This window comes from Macaca nemestrina, chromosome 1 (assembly GCF_043159975.1).
Source record: "Macaca nemestrina isolate mMacNem1 chromosome 1, mMacNem.hap1, whole genome shotgun sequence".
Taxonomy (NCBI): Eukaryota; Metazoa; Chordata; class Mammalia; order Primates; family Cercopithecidae; genus Macaca; species Macaca nemestrina.
In genome coordinates, this window is record NC_092125.1 from 67919990 (window position 1) to 67936522 (window position 16533).

At 42.4% G+C, this 16533-nt stretch overlaps 1 protein-coding gene and 1 pseudogene across 1 annotated transcript in view; one reads left to right on the forward strand and one right to left on the reverse strand.

Annotated features, from left to right (window-relative positions):
* Positions 1 to 16533, reverse strand: part of C1H1orf74 (chromosome 1 C1orf74 homolog) — a 108601-nt gene that overhangs the window by 59986 nt on the left and 32082 nt on the right. The window lies entirely within an intron of this gene.
* Positions 6521 to 8152, forward strand: LOC105484904 (adenosine receptor A2b pseudogene; annotated as a pseudogene).

Below are 16533 nucleotides of genomic sequence, written 5' to 3' on the forward strand. Positions count from 1 at the left end.
TAGAGATGAGATCTTGTTATGTTGCCCAGATTGATCTCAAACTCCAGAGCTCAAACAGTCTTCCCACTTCAGCCTCCCAATGTCCTGGGATTACAGGCATGAGCCACTACGCCCAGCCCGGTGTGCATCATTTAACTCAAAAGATCCCCCTTGGCCATGTTGCCCTCAAAGTGCTTCCTCTAGGCTTCCCCTCTTAATCTGACTTTGACCCCCAGAGAATCCAGCCTCCAGCCTCCTTCTTCTCCCTCGTATATTTATGCACAGTTGATTCTGACTCTAACTTGAATGTCTTTTTTAACAAAAATAGTCTCTTCCCACAAAGAAATTCCTTCACCAAATATTACATTGGTAGGAGCCAAGACAATTGAAAACAACCTTAATGTCTACCCATGGGGAAATGTTTAAATTACAGGAATTAAATTCAATATTATGAAATCACTGTGTCATGGTAACAAGGGATCAAGTCGATTTATATGTACATCCATGGAAGGAATTCCAAGGCATACTGTTAAGTGTGTAAAACAAGTTGCTTACAAAGATGCATAATATAATTCCACTCATGTTAATAAGTTACATACACACACTCATGGAATGAGGATGTGTGGATTCCATGTGAATGGAATGGGGAAGCTAACTAGCATAAGGCACGATTGTAAGACCTGAGAAAATTAGGAACAGCTTTCTTCCAAGGAATACACCTGTGATTCTCAAACTGGCAGTGTTGTGAGTTGAGCCGTGTACCCCAAAAAGACATATTAAAGCGCTAATCCCTAATACCTAATACTTCAGAACATGATTTTATGTGGAAATAGATCATTCCAGATATAATTACTTAGGTGAAGAGAAGGCTGCACTGGATTCAGGTGAGCAGTATGACTAGTGTCATTTTAAGAAGAAGGCCACATAAAGGCAGAGACACACAGGGGCAACACCTTGTGATGACAGAGGCAACACCTTGTGATGACAGAGGCAGAGATGCAAGTGATGCAGCTGCAGGCCAAAGGACACCAAGGCTTGAAAACCCCTATCAGGAGGCAAGAAGAGGCAAGGAAGCACTCTCCCCTACAGGCTGCAGTAGAAGTGTGGCCCTCTCAACAACTTGATTTCAGTATTCCAGCCCCCAGGACTGTGAATCAATAAATTTCTATTGTTTTAAGCCACTGCGTTTGTGGTCCTTTCTTTGGCAGCCTTTGGAACCTAATACAGGAAGTACTTTCTTTGGCAGCCCTAGGAACTTAATCCCTGTATTAGGGATCCTTAATACAGGGATATGTACCCCTTGCCTTGCTTCTCTTGGTGGCCCAAGATTATGATGTTATCATAATGTTATGATTATAATATTATCATCATCTTGGGCCACCAAGAGAAGCAAGGCAAGGGGTACATATCCCTTGACTCAGAATTTTACTTCTAGGAATCCTGACATACAAATGTGATGTAATTAAAACAGAATCAAGTCATACCTCCATCAAAACCCATAATTATCCCATTTCATTCTGAGTAAAGGCCAAAGTCCTTACAGAGACCTAAAAATCTTACATGATCTGGGTCCTCATTGGCTCTGAGATGGCATCTCCTTCTCTTCTCCCTCATTGCTCAAGCACTCCAAGAGGCCTCACTTGGCCTCCTATCTATTCCAGAACATGCCAAATATGCTTCTACTTCTCCATACCACATGGCCAGCTGCCTTACTTCCTTCAGATTCATTCAAAAAGTTGCCTTTTCATGGGCTAAGGACATGAATAGACAATTCTCAAAAGAAGACATACAAATGGCCAACAAATATGTGAATAAAATGTTCAACATCAGCCAGGCATAGTGTCACATCTGTAATCCCAGCACTTTGGGAGGCTGAGTTGGGTAGATCACCTGAGGTCAGGAGTTCAAGACCAGCCTGGCCAACATGGTGAAACCTCATCTCTACCAAAAATACAAGAATTAGCCAAGCATGGTGGCGGCACCTGTAATCCCAACTACTCAGTGGGCTGAGGCAGGAGAATCACTTGAACCTGGGAGGCGGAGGTTGCAGTGAGCCGAGATTGTGCCACTGCACTCCAGCCTGGGCAACAGAGCAAGACTCTGTCTCAAAAAAAAGAAAAAGAAAAAATGCTCAACATCTCTAATGATCAGGGAAATGCAAATCAAAACCACAATGTGATACCACCTTACTCCCACAAGAATGGCTATAATAGAAAAAAAATCGAAAAATAATAGACGTTGGCATGCATGTGGTGAACAGTGAACACTTCTACACTGCTGGTGGGAATATAGGCTAGTGCAATCACTATGGAAAACAGTGTGGAGATTCCTTAAAGAACTAAAAGTAGAACTACCATTTGATCCAGCAATTCTACTACTGGATGTCTACCCAGAGGAAAATAAGTCATTATACAAAAAATGGTATCTGCACATGCATGTTTGTAGCAACACAACTCACAATTGCAAAAATGTGGAACCAACCCAAATGCCCCTCATTCAATGAGTGGATAAAGAAACTGTGATATATATATATACATATATATATACACACACACACACAATGGAATACTACTCATCCTTCAGAAGGAATGAATTAATGGCATTCACAGGAACTTGGATGAAATTGGAGACTATTATTCTAAGTGAAGTAACTCAGGAATGGAAAACCAAACATCGTATGTTCTCTCATAAGTGGGAGCTAAGCTATGAGGATACAAAGGCATTAGAATGACACAACAGACTTTGGGGGCTCAGGGGAATAGGGCGGGAAGGGGGTGAGGGATAAAAGACTACAAATTGGGTGCAATGTATACTGCTCAGGTGATGGGTGCACCAAAATCTCACAAATCACCACTGAAGAACTTACTCATATAACCAAACACCACCTGTTCCCCAATAACCTATGGAAATTAAAAAAAAAAAATTTTAAGTTGCCTTTTCAATGAAGCATTTCTTAGCCACCCTAAATAAAATTTCAAACCCACCCTGAAATGTTCTTTCTGTTTTGTTTTTTAAGACAGGGTCTCGCTCTGTCACCCAGGCTGGAGTGCCATGGCATGATCACAGTTCACTGTAACCTCTACCTCCTGAGCTCAAGCAATCCTCCCACCTCAGCCCCAGAGAGATGGGACCACAGGCATGTGCCATCATGCCCAGCTAATTTTTGTATTTTTTGTAGAGACAGAGTTTTTCCATGTTTCCCAGATTGGTCTCAAACTCGTAAACTCAAGCGATCTACCCGCCTTGGCCTCCCAAAGTGCTGGGATTACAGGCATGAGCCACCATGCCGGCCTACCCTGAAATTTTATGTCTGCCTTCCATGCTTCTTTTTTCTCCTTAATACTTATTATTATCTATATTGTTGGTCATTTGTCTTGTTTATTATCTACCCTTGTCCCAGTTACTGTGGTGACATAACAAATCATCCCAAAACTCAGTGGCTTAAAACATAAAACAACATTCGCTTCGCTCGCAAATCTGTAGTCTGAGCAGGCTCAACAGGGATAGTTAATTTCTGCTCCACTCAGTAAGACTGGGTGGCTCAAAGGTCAGGAACTAGAATCACCTAAAAGCGTGATTGTGCCTGCCCTGGGAAGACATGAACAGCTGGACTCTGCAACAGGTAGGGCACCTTAGGTGCCTGGCTCCTTGGGCACCTGGAGCCGAGCAGGGAGGGCACAGCGGGAGTCTCTCTCATCTTTGTGTGGTCTTCCACATGGTCATTTGGAATGGCAGCTTCAGGGTTGCCAGACTGCTTGGAGGACTTGAGATCTCCAAAGGCAAGTGTCCCAAGAGAAAGAGCCAGGCAGAAGCTATATTGCCTTTTAGGACTGACCATACACTTTTGGTTGAAGCAGTTCTGAAGATGCACCTCTTTTCAAGGAAAGGGAATATAGACCCCACCTGTTGATGGAGGAGTGTCACTGTCACATTGTAAGAGGAGCATGTGGGATGGATGGGCTAAAAACTGCTGCATCCATCTTCAGAAAGCACCATCTGCCTCACTCCCGCTGCTAGAATGTTGGTTTCATGAGGACAGGAGTTTTTTCTGTTTAGTTCAGTGTACCCCCAGCACCTCGAGGAGCACCTGGCACATACGTGCGGGCCAGAGAAGGTCATGAGGTATCTAGATACAAGTGATAAACTGTTTTCCCAGATCCAGAATCAGGAGATTCTGAGAGTAACATAAACACAGCGAGAAGGCAGGTTTGCAGGAGTCAAGGCCCTGCAGATTGTCAAAAGGACAGGAGTGGGAGGGCTGAATAGGAGGTGAGGAAATGAGTGCAGAGACAGAAACACGATCAGGTGACAAATTGATAGCTAAAGTCAAGTTAAAATTAGTTTGTGCCTTTAGTCTGAACATGTAAGAGTTCTCCTTAGGCCCAAAGATATTGTAAGGTTTCAGCCTGTGTTCAGGATAAAGCAGCCTTTCTGATTCTGCTCATTTTGGGCTTACTCACCCCTCCATAGCATTAGGGGAGCAGAAGATATGAAAACTAATAGCCAGTATCTATGAGTTAATATTAAACTAAACCTTTGGTCTCTTCCAGGGCTGTGCTGAGAAATGTTTAACGACTAACTCTCCAGAAAAAGAAGAAACAAAGCCTTAATTTGCTGATTGGTAGCATTTACCTGTATCTATGATGTAAAGACTCTCACTGTGGCCAACATCGAGTCACCAAAAGGACATCACTGCATGTGTATTGGGAAGAGATGGGCACCCCCGGCTCTCTCAAGCCTGTGTACTGGCTCCAGCACATCATCATGACTTTCACTTTCCACATTCCTGACAGAATTCGTTATTCTCAAGGAGACAGTTCACTCTCTCCTCCTCCAGGACTTGAAATCAAACTCTGATAACACGAGTCAAATCGGCATTTTTTTTTTTTTTTCTGTCAGTAAGCGTGGCCAAGCTGACTAGCAGTGACAAGACATCTACATTCTATAATACCATTGCCAGGGAAGGAGAGGCAGCAAGGGCTCCTGAAGACATGGGATGCTCACACTCTTCCATTCTAAGGGCATCAACATCCTGCATGAAGTCAACAGCCTCGACCGAAGTGTCAGGGAGCCCTGTAGTCATGACTTTCAAGTTTTTTAGCACTGCATTCCCCTGGGAGCAACAGAAAATCCAACTATCTGACAGTGGCTGGCTGAATCAGGCAGAGATTTATTTTCCTCTCCTAACAAAAAGTCTGGGTGGAGCCGACTAGGGCCTTTGGGGACCTGGGCTCCTTCTGTCTTTGCACTCAGCTCTCCATCCTCCTCCTTGATGCTGGGTATTCACAAGACAGTGGTCCCACCCTCAGCATCACTCAGTGTTTCCGGCAAGAGAAGGAGGAAGGTGAAGGGTACAGGATGCACACCAGCTGACTCCGACCCCTGATAATGAGCACACTGGGAAGCCCCATCCAAAGACTTCAGCTTACATCTCACGGCCCACAGCCATGGCGTGTGGCCACTGTTCCCTTCAGGGGAGGCTGAGAAATGGAGCTTTCAACTGGGCACATTGCCACGCCAAACAAAACTGTGGTTCTATTCAGCAACCAATAGTGTTTGTCATAAATATAAATCACCAGAGAAGCAGGGAGATACAGTCAGAGTAGAAGGACACAGGTCCTAAGACGTCAGCCTCCTAACCATGCTGACAGCATCCACTCACACTGACCATTTGCAAGGTCCTACTTGGGCACCACAGCTCTACCTATGCTGGAGGAAATCCCAGGCTTCCCACATCTGTAAATTTCCCTTTGAGAAATTGTGATTCCCTCTCTTCAGTAAAGAATGTCATGAAAAGGCCTAGATATCAGTAGGAGGGAGCACTGAGGAGGAGATCTCAGAGGAGGAGTACACATTGGCACAGGGGACAGACATCCAGGCTGCTCTTCCAGAGATCTCCTTCTCAAGGACAGTTAAGTCCCTCCTCACCAACAAGTCCCTCTCCAGAGCTTCTGTGCTACTATTCTCCACACTGACAGGACCCTGCTCCTTGGTTGGACCACTCCGGGCCAGCATGTGAAAAGCACCCCAGAGTATAGTCCACGGCAAACTTCAAAGGATGGCTGGATCGAAGACTCTCTAGAGCAGCGTTCTCCAAAGCTTTTGATCACATACTTCATTATTAAAACATGATTACACTTGGGGAACTCAAAAGATCCCCAAGTTGGAAAAAAAATGATTAAGCATGTGTGCTTCTAATAGACATATGGTTACTATTTATTTAATATATGCATATAATATTTGCTAGCATAAAACATATGCAAAAATTGAAATCTTAAAAGGACAAACTAAAAATAAATAGAGAGATGCAGCTGGCAGAGGCGTAGTGTGGGCACATACAACTGTCCCACGTGAGGCTCATGGTAGATGAGGCCCTAGTAGATGAGCCATGGGCCCAGGTAGGTGAGGAGCCTGGCTAGCCAGGCCATGCTGCTGGAGGTGCACGGTGCACCCATTCATGGTGCTAGGGCTGGCATGCCAAGTGCACTGCAGTCGTCCACCAAGTGTCCCTGGTGGTGGATGACTGCAGTGTCCCTGATGTGTCCCTGATGTGGCCATGGGGCTATTCACCTTCCCCTTTCCCATCATCATCAGCCTGGGTTCTGCACTGACTTCCACAGCCACCTCTTCCTTGCCCGCTTCATGCCTGTGCTCACACAGAGCTCCATCTTCAGCCTCCTGTCCATGGCCATCAGCAGGTACCTGGCCAGCCACAGTCGGCTCAAGCATAAAAGTTTAGTCACTGGGACCCAAACAAGAGGGGTTACTGCTGTCCTCTGGGTCCTTGCCTTTGGCATTGGACTGACCTCATTCCTGGAGTAGAACAGTAAATATGCTATGTCCAACAACTGCAAGGAGCCCTGGGATGGAACCATGAATGAAAGCTGCTGCCTTGTGAAGTGTCTCTTTTAGAATGCAGTACCCATGAGTTACATGATATATTTCAGTTTTTGGGGGGGTAAGTCCTGTCCCCACTGCTCATAATGTGGCTGATCTCTATCAAGTTCTTCACAGTTAGTGCATGGAGCTGATGGACCACTCAAGGACCACCCTCCAACGGGAGATCCACACAGCCAAGTTGCTGGCTGTGATGGTGGGGATGTTTGCTCTGTGCTCGTTACCAGTGTGCACCATGGACTGTATCACTCTTTTTCAGCTAGCTCAGGCTAAAGATAAGCCCAAGTGGGCAAGGAAGATGACCATTCTCCTGTCACATGAACATTTGGTTGTCAATCCCATTGTCTATGACCACCAGAACAGAGACTCTTGCTATACTTTTCATAAAATTATTTACAGATATGTTCACTGCTGGACTGATCTCAAGAATGGGAATGGGAAGGTCAGGGCACAGCCTGTTCTCAGTGTGGCCTGTGAAGCAGGCTCTGGCCTCTTCGAGGAGAAGACGTAAATACATAATAAACAATGGGACAGGACATGACTGGCTTATTCTCATTGTAAAAGGTAGCTATACCTCCCAAGTACATGGGCTGCCTCTTTTGAGCACTCCCCTGGAGCTACCATATATCTAGCTAATATATACCTGTTATTAGTAGGCTCCAAGGGTTGACAAATATATTTATGGTTCTATTTGACTGCTCTTACTGTGTTGACGATGTTGACAGCTTGAATGGATTCTAAAAGCATGTTTTGTTTTGTTTTAGAGTCTGCCTCCTTTATGGTAGAAAATGACAAACTATTTTACTGTGAAACACTGTGAACTATTATAATGCAAATATGTTTTAAATTAGAGGCAATGAAACAATAAAAGTTGCCTGTACTAAAAATGTATATTTGTTCCTAAGAAGGCAGACAGGAAAATTAAAAGTATAATTCTTCAATCAAGAAACTGCCATATTAATTTGAGGAAATGATAGTCTCCTAAGTTCTTAAGTAGAATTGTCATCACATAATAATTTTAAGCTCCATTCTTTTCCATATACAGAAAACTACCCGAGGGGAAGAAATTGGAAGAATGAGATCCCTCTTCTACCAAATTCCCCTTTCTAGAGCTAGGGAGTGAATTTCGCTTCTCTCCAGAGTTCAAGTTTGGCGAAGTTCTTGGAACCTAAAACATGAACATTTCACTAAGTAAAATTATATAATTATGTGTATGTATTAGGTGAAATAAAAATAAAACATTTTAAAAATTAAATTAAATAGAAATTCCAATATTCTGCCCATCCTAGTAGTTCTCCTGCATGTCCCCCTTTGGAGGCTATGGCTCTAAAGTTGTATTAGAGAAAGAAGTCAGCATATGTTATGCTTTTAACTAGTCCTTTGGGACGTGAGTTATGGGACAAATGTTCCCTTGGCTTAGGGCGAGCTCCAATAAGTCAGATACAGAAAGAAAAATATTGCATTATCTCACTTTAAAAAAAAAGAAAAACTTGAATATATAGAAACAGAGAGTAGAAAGGTGGTTGGGGTAGAGGGATGATGGGGAGATAGAGGTCAAAGGGCACAAAGTTTCAGTTATGTAAAATAAATAAGCCTAGAGATCTAATGTACAATATAGGGGCAGCAAAACTCCACCTCCATTCTCAGAGGGTCCTGGCTGAGTCCAAGAATTAAGCTGACATAAGACAGATTAACAGAAGACAAGCAAACAAATTTATTTAATAGAAATTTTACATGGCACAGGAGAACCTCATAAGGAAATAAAGACCCGAAGAAGCAGTTTGAGTCAGTTACAAATTCAGTATACTGAATTCGACAAAGAATAGCACACTGAAAAATGTGATAGGGCAAGTGGCTTGGGCTAGGGTATTAAATTGGGCAGAGATGCAACTAGGAAGATAAGGGTTAGTTTAACAAGGTTTGTTTGTACAGATTTATCTTGGCTTCAGCTTCTCATCCTTGATGATAAGACTGTTCCTTTTTTATCCTACTACAGGGAGGATGTCTTTCCCATGAGAATGTCGTTTGCTTTTAAGAAACAGCTCAAAGGTCAGAGTGATCTTCTTACACTTGCTGTTTTTTAAGTGCCCTTAACTTAAATAGTCAATATGCCAGAATGGCGTATCTTTAACTCCTGAAACATCACGAGGACTATAGTTAATAGTATTGCATCATATACTGGAAATAACAGAGTAGATTTTACATACTTTTACCACAATAAAAAGGTGACTATGTGAGATGATGAATACCTTAACTTGCTTGACTGTAGCAATTATTTCACTATGTAAATGTACAGTCATGCATGACTTAACAGCAGGGATAAGACCTGAGAAATGCATCACAGTTGATTCCATCATTGTTCCAACATCATAGAGTGTACTTACACATACCTAACTGATAGAACCTACCACACACCTAGGCTATATGGTGCACCTACAGCTCCTCAGCTACAAACCTGTGCAACATGTTACCATACTGAATACTGCAGTCAATTGTAACACAATGGTAAATATTTGTGTATCTAAACATATCTAAGCATAGAAAAGGTACAGTAAAAATACAATATTATAATCTTATAGGACCACCATTGTATATACAGTCCCTCATTGACCAAAACATCATGATGCTATGCATGACTGTATATCAAAAAATCAATTTTTAAAAGATAGAAAGTACCAGATGAACACTGGCTGAGTTGGGGAAGCTTTCTGGGAAGGATGATAGGAAACAGAAGCCCTAGGGGAGGACACATTGGTACACCGCATAACCTGGAATCAGAGGGTGGAAACTGGGGACTGGCCCAAAAGACCCTTAACAATGAGGGGCTGAGGCCCATGGGACAAAAGAAATGGCAGAGCGTTCGAGCATCTCTCTGCTGAGCGACTGGCTGCCCGGGGACCGCTGGGGTGGTGTGCGTCCGGGGCTCCCTCACACTGTCCTTGAACGGTACTGTGGACCACAAAAGAGCAAGGCTGTCCTAAGGAAAGACTTTGCCTCTTTGCCGGCCTCCCTTCGGGCCGTCAGGGTGGCAGCGCCACCCCGTGGCTGAATGTGGTGGCGTAGCACGCTTCACACAATCTCCTTGCCCAGTGCGTAGCAGGTTCTACCCCAGGGCAGCCACTACCTGTACACCAGCGTGCCTACCAGTGAGTCATCGCTTAGGGCCCTGAACTGACCTGAGGCGGGGCTGGACTCCGGCATCCGGTAACTCCGCCCGGCTGCTGGGGCCTTACGTTTGACATTGAGCCCTGGGGAACTAGACCTGTTCAATAGCGACAGCTAGTGGTCACCCTAAAAATAAGGTGCTCTGAGCCTCGCAGGGAAAGCACTGTCAAGATACGGGGAAAACAGGACAGATTCTTGGCCTTGAGTGGAAGCTGGCACATTTCCAAAGCCACTCTTGGGTAAAATGGTCTGTGGAAAACCCAAACGCTTTAAAGTGATGTACCAGGACCTTGTCTGCCTCTCCAGCCACATCTCGGGCCACCTGCCTTGCTTTTGATTCCCCAGGGACAAAGAACTGCCGGTCCTCTGAAGCACCCTGATGATCCCACTGTGTGCTGGCCATGCCATCTCCTCTGCCCTGAGCGCTCTTCACTCTCCCCATTGCCTGGTTAACTCCTGCGCCTCCTTTAAGGTTAAGTCCAACCATTACCTCCTCCAGGAAAACTTCCTTCCCTTCCGCCCAGCCTACCTCTGAAGGCTGGGGTAAGTGAGCTCCCACCCCTATCCCATGCCTCTACAGTTTTCTGTATTTGTTTATCACTTGAGTTTATCACATGTTTTAAATTTACCTGAAAATTGTCTTGTGCATCTGTAACTAAGAGAAAATACTGACTATATTTTACTCCTTGTTGCATCTCTAGTACTGAGCACAATTTTAGGCATTTAGAAGGTATTTAATATTTAAGAAATAAAGAACTCATAGACCCTCATACTGGGAAAGGCTTTAGAAGAAATGGAGACCCACAGGGGCAAAACAACCTTGCATTTTTTTGGGGGGGGGGGGATGGAGTTTCGCTCTGTCACCCAGGCTGGAGTGCAGTGGCACGATCTCAGCTAACTGCAAGCCCCGCCTCCTGGGTTCACGCCATTCTCCTGCCTCAGCCTCCCCAGTAGCTGGGACTACAGGCACCCGCCACCACGCCCAGCTACTTTTTTGTATTTTTAGTAGAGACGGGGTTTCACCATGTTAGCCAGGATGGTCTCAATCTCCTGACCTCGTGATCCACCCTCCTCGGCCTCCCAAAGTGCTGAGATTACAGGTGCGAGCCACCGCGCCCGGCCGCAGCCTTGCATTTCAACAGAGAGGTAGAGATGGATCTAAAAGTCACCTCACTGGATTCCAGCCATTGCCTGTTGCCCCACACCCCGCTGTTTTTGCCGCCTGCTGACTCCCAATGTACTGAGCTCTCAAGCTGGTGAGAGAGCCTCCCAGCTCTACTGACCCTGCCATCTCCACAATGCCCTAAAGCCCAGCTTGATTCCCTCCCACCCACTTCCTGGAAATCTTTGCTGTCAGAACTAACCTACTTCTTCACTAAACTTCTCCAGCAAACCCACTCCAAGGTTTTATCTTAAAGAAAGTATTTTAAAAGAAGAAAAACAAATAAATGCATGCATGAAGATGCCCATCGGCAGCATTATCTGTAAAAGCTAAAAATTAGAAATGACAAAAATCTCCATATAATTAAATAAAATTAAATTCCTCCATATAATTTCCACATGAATAAAATTCCGAATTATATAATGCAAACTAAAAAGAGTTTCACCGCAACATTGGAATGGTTTTATTTTTACTTTATTGTATTACCAAATACTTCCATAGTATTTACTATATTTAGGAACTATTCTACTGAATATTAACTAATTTAAATCCTCAAAAGAGCCTTGTGAGACAGGTGCTATTATGATTCCCATTATTACATCAGAACACATTTGGTTTGGTCTAACTTAGAATTTAAATGACCTGGGATAGAATAGAATTTAAGTGACACACAATGAGAAACAATACGAGCCACTTCAAATGTTTTTCTTCCACAGAGAACAGTGTAAGGCACATTCTTTTAAAAACTTAGTTAAATGAGTTTTAAAACTTACAAGATTAGATCAGACAAAATGCATCGACTCACTGAAAGTACTACTCCATTTTCACACAGCTACAGATCTGTGAGTCCATTTCGTCATAACCATTAATAAATGACAAAAAACAGATGTTCCAAATTGCAGGCGTTGCTAATAGTGATAGCTCACATGTCTTAGTGCTTTACAAGTGTTATATCTCATAATCCTATAACAATTCTGTCAAGTAGATATTATCAGTTATAGCCATTTTACAGAGGAGGGAACTGAGATGCAAAGACCTCAAACATAGTGTTCATGCATCCTAAGCTCAAACAGATAGTAAGGGGCAAAGCCAGGCTTCACACCCAGGCAGTCTGACTTCTGGTGCCCCTGCCCATCTAGCCCCAGGCTGTCACTCAGGACAGCTTCAGAGTGAGCAACAGTCTTGAAGTACAGATGACAGATGTGATCGATAAAGTAATCTTGTTACAAAGTTAAACATAATCACAGCTCTGAATTATTACAATTACAGAAAATTATTATAACATTAATTTTTATTATGTGTATTAAGTTGTATTTGTACTGTATTTGTCGGTGGCTAATAATTATCCTGAGCAATGCTGGGTCACATGGCTACTATTTAATATAAGGATATTACTAAACACATTGTGGTACACTAATATTATGAAAGACCATGACGATGTGAAAAGCTTAAAAATGGAAAAAATGGAAAAACAGAAAAAATATTTATAATATAGTATCAAGTGAAAAACATATTCATACAATCACATATTACAAAAATGTAGGTTTCACTATGCTTAAAATATTATTAAAAAGAAATACATATGATCAAAAACCAGAAGGTAGTGTGAAAAATATGAAACTAATTTGTCTTTGGGTAGCAGGGTTAGGATGATTATTTTTCCATTTTAAAAATCTTTTAGTGATATTATATTAAAATTTGTATAAACCTGAAAGAAAAAATGAAAGAAAATCCAAATGCTTTCCAACTCATTTCTCTGTCCATCTGCCTTTAGTTTTCTAAGCAAGCCCTAAAGTTGCTCTCTGCAGGCGGGGGCAAGGGCGTGTGCAGGGAGTGCTGACAGCAGTCTAACATGTGAGCACTTTTGGTGAGATCAGTTTGGTTCAGCATTACAGCATCAAGTTAATATTCTTTGTTATGGATGATAAATCGTACTGAGTATAAAAGGGATTCTAAAGGTTTGTGTAGAAATGTATAAAATGTATAGAAAAGTCTCTGGAAGATATCTCAGTTTGGAATGTGAAGGCATTTGTGAAATAATTAGGATAGTTTAATCGAGGCTGTGCCAAGAGATGACAATTTAACTAGGAAGGAAAATTGTCAGTTTCAGAAAGAGGATCACACTATTAAATGACCTAATTTTGTTAGACAGCCAACGTCTCCAATATCGGAGTATTAATGAGTACAGTAACTAGTGTTGAGGCTCTCAGAAATCTTAGCTAAAGACATTGATCATGGTTCTGACTGCCTAGGCTATGTGAAAAAACATGACATACAAAAAGTAAGTAGAAGCATATTTTAATCAACAGAAACCTCATATTTTTTATTTTTATTGAATGATAATTTTTGGAAACTCAGTAATTTACATAAGAATACCTTTTAAATAAAGAATATGGGCCAGTCACGGTGGCTCACACTTGTAATCCCAGCACTTTGGGAAGCTGAGGCAAGTGGATCACTTGAGGTCGAGAGTTTGAGACCAGCCTGGCCAAAATGGCAAAACCCCATCTCTACTTTAAAAAATACAAAAATTAGCCAGCATGGTGGCATGTGCCTGTAATCCCAGCTACTCAGGAGGCTGAGGTGGGAGAATCACTTGAACCTGGGAGGCGGAGGTTGCAGTGAGCCAAAATCGTGCCACTGCACTCTAGCCTGGGCAGCAGAGCAAGACTTCATCTCAAAAAAGAATGTGATTTTTTAGTCACAAACTAGGAGTCCTATTTATTGGAAAACTCACACATACACTGGGGAGAGGAGGTTTTTGCTTCGGCTGAGCTCTAAAAAGCAGTAATTTTTCATTTAGAAAAGGGCATTGTATGAGCAGAAGACAAGTCATTATGATATTGAACTCAGGAACAGCCTATTTCATGTTCTGGCAGGACTCAAGGGGACAGAAACTGAAATGAAGGATAAAGGAGAGGAATGAAAGCTCTCGGAAGATTAACTTGTGGTTTGTCCTTTCCATCCAAATAGAGATGGGTGCCTGGGAGGCCCCCCTTTTTCTGTTCTACATTACTCTCTCCTTTCCTGTTTCCTAATATACATACACTCCTACCTCTATACCTACCCCACCTTCACCCCCAAGCCTGAGGCTGCAGCCTGTCAAGGCTCTTCAGTGTCACAGCCAGTGAGACCACCTTTCTTATGAGCCCACGACAAAAAGTAACTCGTCCCTTGCTCAATGCTGGACCCATAAGAATGGATCAACAGTTATTTGTACCTTATGGTTAGGCTTTTCAGATTCTTAGAATCTAAACAACAGATAAATCTCTTGCTAATATTGAACGTCTCTTACAGCATAAATTTGAGGTTTCATTACGTGAAAAGGCTCTCCACCAACAATGACGATACAAAGCAAGCAAAGGTAAGAGGAGGACTTAGAACTCTGTCCTGCCACAAACGTACAGTCAGAACTCTACAACAGAGCAGCAACCTTGCAAACGTAGGAGTCAAGGAAATATTTATCTTCCTCCTGGTGAGTTTAGACTGTATCATCTCTGAGAATGAATATTTGTCCTTGGAATGTTTGTGTGGACATGAGTAAACATTTACCAGCTAGACACTTGGGAGACTAAGGAGGACAGTCTGCAAGTCACCTGATAAGGAGAACTTGAACTGAATGGGAACAGACTCAAGTATGCCTACCCTGAGCTGCTCTGCAAAACTTGGAGTGCCAAGGCCACTGTGGACTATCCTAGTAAGAGTGTCTGTGGCATTATTCTAGAATGAATAACCTAGACTTGAGGAATGTGGTGCTGAAGAAACATTGTCAAGAGTGTAGGAAAGGATTCTAAGGCAAGAACAACTCTTATGAGTGAGGTTAATGTTTCCCAGAAGATATGAGGAGTCACCCAGTACAGTGGAAAGAGAAGTGGGATTAGAACTGGTAACACCCATGAGGGGACCCCCATAAAGTGTTTAACTTTGTGGTGGCTCACGCCTGTAATCCCAGTACTTTGGGAGGCCAAGGCAGGTGGATCACTTAAGGTCAGAAGTTCGAGACCAATCAGGCCAACATTGCAAAACCCGGTCTCTACTAAAAATACAAAAAATTAGCCAGACATGGTGGCACATGCCTATAATCCCAGCTATTCAGGAGGCTGAGACACCGGGGAGGCAGAGGTTGCAGTGAGCTGAGATTATGCCACTGCACTCCAGCTTGGGCAACAGAGTGAGACTCCATCTCAAGAAAAAAAAAATTTTTTAACTCCTTAGTGCTGTCTCTTGGAGTATGGGAGAAGTCATATTAGCATGTAGTTTGGTTATTACCCCAACTGTATAATAAAATCTGATAATCTTACACATGCCTGTGTAGTCTTGTGAAGCAACCAGGCTATAAAGGAAAGGGGAGCTTACCCCATACTCATCGCCTCATGGGGGCCTACCCAGGGCCCAGCATCTATCAAGGAAACTGTTTCAGAATATGACCATCAAAAAAGGGAGCCGTTGTTCCCATTGAACCTGGAAATGATGAGGAGAAGCACAGGATACTGGCCACTAAAAGCTAGCTGCCCAGCTCAAGAGCAGCCTGAATTAAAACCTCCATTGGAGGCCAGCTGATGATCACACTACAAATCTCTACTTGAGCCTAATTTGGTAAATTCGTTTTCTTAAGTCCATTTTATCTATATTTTAAAAATCATTCACATAGTTACACAAATGACTCTCTACAATTATTTTAATTTCCACTGTATTGTGGCTACTTTCCATGTATCATTCCTAAACTTTTATAATGGCTTTTCTCTTTTTTAAATTGATTTGGCTCATTGATAGTTTATTTTATTGATTTGTTTTCTATTTGTATGTCTACCCTTCCTCCCCTTGCCAGATGCACACACAAAAACTGATTTTTTTAATCAATTTTAAAAGGATTCTAACTTATTACATATTCTCCTTTTATCATTTCAAAATTCTCACCTCCTTTTTTTCTGATCATTTTTTAGCAATTCGTTTGAAAATGAATGAATAGGAAATTTATTTTTAATCTTCTTCACTTAAGTAATGAAAATGTTTAAAGCTAAGGATTTTCCTTCAGTTCTGCTTGGCCATACCTCACAGATTTTGCTCATAAGGTTGCCACTACACCATTTTTCAATCCATTCTTAATTGCAGATTTGAAATTCCCTCTATATTTCAAAGTAAATGGGAAGAATTTTTTCCCAAGAAGTTAAAATATTTTTCTTCCATCTTTTGTTATTTATTTCAATTGTATTGTACTATGGTCAGAAAATTCTGCTATAATAGATCAACTTTTCAAAAGATGTACTGAGGCTTGCTTTTTTATCAATATGGTCAATTTTTTAAATATTTCATTGGCATTTGAAAATAAG